At 36.3% G+C, this 7234-nt stretch overlaps 1 protein-coding gene and 1 long non-coding RNA gene across 2 annotated transcripts in view; one reads left to right on the plus strand and one right to left on the minus strand.

Moving 5' to 3' along the window:
- LOC107671233 (zinc finger protein 93-like) overlaps positions 1–7234 on the plus strand; it is a 63188-nt gene that overhangs the window by 13878 nt on the left and 42076 nt on the right. The window lies entirely within an intron of this gene.
- LOC107671238 (uncharacterized) lies at positions 5295–6647 on the minus strand. The gene is made up of 4 exons (XR_001632174.1): positions 6605–6647; positions 6340–6378; positions 5880–6193; positions 5295–5626 (listed from the first exon to the last, which is right to left on the minus strand). It is a non-coding gene; the product is annotated as an uncharacterized LOC107671238 (long non-coding RNA).

Raw genomic sequence — 7234 nt, forward strand, 5'->3', positions numbered from 1 at the left:
ACGGTACGATGCGTATCACGATACATGACTGCACTGAATTTCACCTCAGCAGAATTTAGAAAAACAGCTGTTTATTAAACACTGCTTACTATAGTGCCATTTCTAACTATTGGCAGAGCAGACGGTTGACCTCTGCACTGTATCTAACGCACACACACGCTCAAGGCTGATTTATACTCGACGCGTCCGCAAGTTCGCTTAGGTGCACTCGGCAAATATGACGTCATTGCAGTGTTGGTGGACGTTTGCTTTGAGTGCGCGCGGCGTCGTTTCGTGTGGCGGTGTGCACAACATGTTTTGTAACTTTCCGCTCAGCTCCGCTTCCGAAGATGCACGAGTTCAAAGCGACTCTAGCCGAACATGCACGTCTGTGCCAGCATTTATGTGAAACAGAAGCAGTTTGGTGCAGTCACACACACAGATCACGTTGCGGCCGAATTCAGACATTCAGGAACAAACTTTTTAGTGCTGCCTCGCAGTTTTATCAACTAAATAGCTTAATCGCTCAAGAGCTACATTATCTTTCTCAACAAGGAGCTGGTAACATCATTGTTTCTAAAGGAATTAATGCCACAGCTTTACTGTTAATAGAGAAACGCGGCAAAACGGTGGTAATTCATACATACACAGCCTCTCTCTCTCTCTGTGTCGTAAATGAACAGTTGATGAATTACATTTTTTTTGAGAATAAAATATTGAAGTGGAGATCGCTAAACTGCAAGATAGGCATGGGCCGGTATGAGATTCTGACGGTATGATAACCTTAGATAACAATATCACGGTATTGCGATTACAGCTCTAAAATATGTTTTTTTCCACTGAACACATTTTATTTTTAGAAACATATAGAACATTTTGGAACAGTAAACATGTCAGGCTAAATAATTAAATTATTCTTAATTAAATGCAGTAAAACTACTTTTTTTCCCCACTGAAAACATTTTATTTTTAAGAAACATATAGAACATTTTGGAACAGTAAACATGTCAGGCTAAATAATTAGAATAAGTAATTAAATTCTTCTTAATTATATGCAGTCACTTAAGTGAGCCTAAACCTGCAGCTCAATAATCTAAAATATAATCAAAACAATTTCTGTAAAAAAAAAAAAAAAAAAATGCATGCATAAACCTGCAGCTCAACAAGGTTTTTGGAGACATGCTCGCTTTTCTACACATTCATCTTTCAGTCCAAGTTATGATGCAGGAATGTTCACCTTTCCCGGATTAAGTTTGGAGCGTGAGGTACTAGGATGTGTGCACATACACACATAAGGAAAGAGAGAGTGCGAGTGTCACACACACACACACACACACACACACACACACACACGGTCTCTCCATACAACAGTTTGTTTTTTGTTTTTTAAATGTCGTGATTTTGAACAGATGTAAACAATGGCAGGAGGCTTAAAAGTCATCTGTACGGAACATCGTTGTGTACGGAACGTGGTTAGTCTACATTACCTGAAAAATTCCCATACGACAGACTTAGTCTTTTCGACGGGGGAAAAAGTTCCAGGGATTCATCTCCTTCGGCCATGCCTTTGCTGGAAATGTAAAGAAATTATTTGAATTATGTTTGCTTATAACACTTTTCAGTTACAATATTTCTTGATTGCTTAGATCCATCGCCTAACAAAACCTGGAGTGACAGATCATTTATTTCCAGATACCTTAAAGCTTGACTTAGTTGGAAACGTTCTCTTTCATAAGCCTCACATTTTATAAGTACATGTTCTACAGTTTCTGTTAACCCACATTTGTCACAATTTCCATTTTCATGTTTTCCTATTCTATGTAAGCACTGATTTAATAAACAATGACCAATACGCATTCTTGCAATTATAACGTCCTCTTTCCTGTTTCCAAATCTTCGTCTCTCTGAACCAACTTTTTCTTGTATGCAGTGAAATTGTCTACCTTTTGTTCCTTCTTCGCTACTCTCTTCGCTGCAAACAACTGAGGGAGTTCTGCACTTTCCGTCTTTGAAGACACTTAAAAAAATTGCGCATACCACAGGAACGGTATAACGGAAAATTTTAGTGGTTTTGAAACCGTGACTTTTCCAAACTGCGGTATACCTTGAAACCGGTTATCGTCCCATGCCTAGTCGTCATACAAAGAAAAAGATTACACAGATTTCGAACACACAAACTACGTGGCTAAAGCTAGTGTTAACTAGTCTTAACTTTAGCTACCTTGAGCATTAGCACAAATGTAACTTTTAAAACAATGTTGTTTGATATGACAAGTACATAAAACCTGAGCGAAAATGTGCACATTAAAATACTGAATGGCTACTCTAAACTGAATTTTATTTTCAAGTTTTAATTCCCTCAGTGTAGAGCTCAGATCCCATCCACAGCGAGAGACAAAATGGCGATGGGCGTGAATTGGTTTCCTTCGAAAAGGGGCGGTGTTTCTAAAGAAAACATAACTACTTAATTTAGCTTCAACATGATTAATTCTATATGGTTGAACATCCTTACAGAATAAATACATGGTACATGATTAAAATATGTTTAGATGAGAAGCATAAATTAATCATGTAAGAAATGCGAAATGCATATTTAAAAATTCAACAACCTCCCCATTGCCATTTTTTCAGTGAACTTACAAAGCCTGATATAAACTACATTACAAGTCAAAAATTTGGTCGAAGGTCGAAATATGAAAGTGAAACATTCAAACTGTGGATGATTTCTGACAAAAGGCAAACAAACAAAAACAGATCAACTTAAACTATGTAGCTTACCCAAGCATCAAAATAGCAACAAAGACAGGAAGAGGTTTGGATAGGAATAGTTGTAAGTAAGGAGATGGGTTGGTGGAAGGATGCTGGAAAACTGTCAAGGAACAGAGGTAAGGTAGAGTTGGGGAAAAGCCCCCCCCCCACCGTTTTCCCCAAAATATCCACAAGATAAAGTCAAGATACATTTTTTATTGTAACTATGGACTATGTTGACAAGAGTGATGTAGAAGTATTCACCAATAAGCTTTCACTGGTGATGTACCAGACAGAAAACAGATTTCACAGTAAATGATCTAATTTTCAGCAGTAAGAAAAAAAAGTGTTTTAAAGCTTGTTGTTGTGTAGAACATCACAGTTATATATGATATGAGAACAGTAGGGCCTGTAGATAGGGAGTGCGTTATTTAATAAAATATAATTATATTTTCAGAATGACAAATTTTTTTTCTCAAACATAGTGAGGTAAAACGCCCCCATGCAGGGGGCAATGGGCAATTACTGTAATTATTCTGTTCTGAACATCAAATCTTTTGTTTTTCCATCTAATGTATTCTGATATGAGAACAGTAGGGCCTGTAGATAGGGAGTGCGTTATTTAATAAAATATAATTATATTTTCAGAATGACATTTTTTTTCTCAAACATAGTGAGGTAAAACGCCCCCATGCAGGGGGCAATGGGCAATTACTGTAATTATTCTGTTCTGAACATCAAATCTTTTGTTTTTCCATCTAATGTATTCCAACTAGTTGGTTGAATAAAAATATTTGGACTTTATATTTAAAAATTACCTCAAATTAGGATCAGGTAGCTATTTAGCAATTTTTTCAAATAAGCGATTATAATTTTGTAATTCATAATAAAACTGCCTGTACTCTGATTTTGCTGTAAATGTTTAAAGCAAATTGCTTTGTCAGACTGGGGAGCATTTTACCCCACCCATGGGGGCGTTTTGCCCCATTGGTGGGGTAGTAGAAGTATTCACCAATAAGCTTTCACTGGTGATGTACCAGACAGAAAACAGATTTCACAGTAAATGATCTAATTTTCAGCAGTAAGAAAAAAAAGTGTTTTAAAGCTTGTTGTTGTGTAGAACATCACAGTTATATATGATATGAGAAGAGTAGGGCCTGTAGATAGGGAGTGCGTTATTTAATAAAATATAATTATATTTTCAGAATGACAAATTTTTTTTCTCAAACATAGTGAGGTAAAACGCCCCCATGCAGGGGGCAATGGGCAATTACTGTAATTATTCTGTTCTGAACATCAAATCTTTTGTTTTTCCATCTAATGTATTCCAACTAGTTGGTTGAATAAAAATATTTGGACTTTATATTTAAAAATTACCTCAAATTAGGATCAGGTAGCTATTTAGCTAGCCAGTTAGCATCAGCTAACAACATTTTTGTAAACAGGCTATTATAATTTTGTAGCTAATAATTGGTGATTATATTATTTTAAATTTTAAGCTAAAACTGCCTGTACTCTGATTTTGCTGTAAATAAAGCAAATTGCTTTGTCAGACTGGGGGGCATTTTACCCCACCTGTGGGGCAAAATGCCACCTTGGTACAAATTAATTTTTTGTTAAAAATCTAATAACATGAAAACTCTGGACATTTTTCATACTTGGTTTTTAATTTATGCCATTGCCACTAAAACTATGATAACTTTTCTGAACACATTTAACTCTTGTTTCACAGAAAAAAATGACACAGTTCTTAAGGGGGGCGTTTCCCCCCACTCTACCCTAAATCTGCTGTGTGTATACACCTGTTAATTAGGTTGATTACAGATCGTGCTCCTCTTGTGTTAATCAGGTTAATTATCTACACATGCTCCTCCTCCCGAACTTTTAATGAAACATCATTTCAAGAATCCATTAGTATATGTGTACATATAAGTGAAAGTGACGTGAGGCCAAGTATGGTGTCCCATACTCTGTGTTACAAGTGCAACTCCCGAACCATTCGGCCACGACTGCCCCAAAAGTTAAAATGAACAGAAAGCCATATAAAGGTTATTGGTATGTTAGTGTTTAATTAAAGGTGATTAATATATCAGCTTAATGTGTATTAACAACTTGTTAGATCATGCCTCCACGCCAGGAAATATCAGATCCTGGATCTAGTCTCTTAGCAGATCTCGTCAGAAAGGATCTGTTTTGTCTGGTAACCAAAACCTTGTCTGTGACCCTAAACTGCATCAACAAACATCTGTCAGTCTAAGAGCTGACATGGGAAGCAGAGAAGAGTAGAAAGCAGGTGATGAAGTGATGATAAAAATGAGTTTGAATAACCTTATTGTTTCAATGCTCGATCAGTTATTGTTATAATAAAACTCCATATGAATACGGATGAGATATGAAACAACAAAATCACCAGGTTAAACAACTTGCAAGCATTGCAAGATAAAAAAAAAATTATAATAACCTAAAATATAATAAAAAACAACATAAATGAATACATTATTTCATGAATAAATGAGAAATGATTGAATGATAATGAATGAATAAATGAGTAAATGTGACTGATTATAAATGATGAACAAAATAAATAAAACAACACTTGTGGTAACTTGTCAAAATCTGGTTGAATTGATCTTCCAGTGTTTTCCATCTCGTGTATTTATTTGCATTACAGATGCAGATGAATGAGAATAAATGTGTCGAGAAGCTCAGAACGAACACAAAATCCCTTCATCATCATGTCAAAGATCACAGTAACGTTAAGCCCTGAGTTTGAGTAAATAATGAGTCGATTCAAACCCATCACCCTCTGGACAAGGAGCCGTTTAGTTCAGATTCAGACTGATTCAGTGAATCAGGAGCATCCGATCTGAGCTTCATTTGGACAACAGCTTCAAGATCCCTGAGAGAAACACATTCAGATTCAGCAGAAGAAGATTAACTTACAACAGATGAAGATTCATTCTCATCAGATCTATGTGAAGGTCAAAACATCATCCACCTGTTTCACCTCTTCAGTGTTCAAGTGATTCACTGCATTACATTTATTCATTTATCAGAATGACTCTCACTGCATTCAAAGAGCTCATTTGATTCATTCATTCATTCTGTGTGAATCAAACCCATGATCTTAGTGTTGTTCAGGAATCACTCACCTGTTTTCTGCATCATCATCGTCACGCTGACAGATGAACCCCTGAAAACATCTGACAACAGATTGAATCTGATTATTACATATTATCACATCCAGCACAGAGTTTGAGTTTATTCGGACTGATAGGTTCAGTAATCTGAAGATAAAGGGAAATGTGATTCATGATGAAATATAGAGTGAGATTTAACGAATGGAATGATTCTTTAAGATTGATCAGGACTCACCTGAAGACCCTTTTACGCTTCAACAAACAGATCAAGAAGATGATGAGAAGAACAATGATGAAAACAGCCAAAAGCCACCAGAGCTGATCTACTGTATACAAGTGATAGAAAATACAATCAGCCAATCGACTGAACGAACAAACAAACAAATGAACCAATGAAATCAGCTGATATATGAACATGATGAAAAGAATATCAGGAAGCACATCCACAGATGTCACGCTCTTAATGTTTTACCTGAATGCTGGAGATCTGGAGTCACTTCATTCAGGAGATCTTTAAACACACAGTGATGATAAATATGAGAGGAAAGATTCAAACTGGATTGAGTGTGAATCAGGTGCGTTTCCCCAAAATTATGTTAGCTAACTATGGTGGTAAGTTCCACTGAACTCTATTGGTAACTTGCAGAACTTGCGACTATAGATGCTTTTGGGAAACACACCCCTGATCTGCAGTGTTTTATTAGTGAATAATCAGACGTTTATCAGCTGAAACTCACCTGAGTCTGGAGTCGCTGCAGTTTCATTCCTCGCTGAAAAACACATTTCAAAACAATAACATAAATTATGATGCGTCAAAGTAATGGTTTCCAAGAAACAACGATTTCAGTCCAATCCTCACACAATGACTTGAAATATAGTGCAGTGTGTATTCCCATGGACTGTAACTGTTATGATACATATTGTCATTCTGGATCTTGACAGCAGCTGGTCTCATTCACTTTCAATGTAATAATAAGAGAAACCAGGATATTCATAATATAATAATAATAATAATAATAATAATAATAATAATAAAACAACCCTATTGGGCACTCCATAGACTTTGCATTTTAGTGGTCACACTTCAGCAATGGCTGGTTACAAACAAACACAGAGCATCTCTTTCAATATAGGCCTTTCTGGTATTATTTCAACTAGCGATGGAGGTATTAGCCTATAATATTTACATCTTAAGTACATGTGGATAACAGACAGCAGAGGGTGCTAGAAGAGTGATTTATCCTCAGAAGTGTCCAACCCCCAACACACATGCCTGAAACTTTCTCTGAAGAACTTGATAAGCAAGTTGAGATCGACTGAGTAAAACATAAAATTGAATTCAGCAGGAAGGTGGCGCTCTAGACGCA

Source organism: Sinocyclocheilus anshuiensis, unplaced genomic scaffold, assembly GCF_001515605.1.
Source record: "Sinocyclocheilus anshuiensis isolate Anshui unplaced genomic scaffold, SAMN03320099.WGS_v1.1 scaffold3169, whole genome shotgun sequence".
NCBI lineage: Eukaryota > Metazoa > Chordata > Actinopteri > Cypriniformes > Cyprinidae > Sinocyclocheilus > Sinocyclocheilus anshuiensis.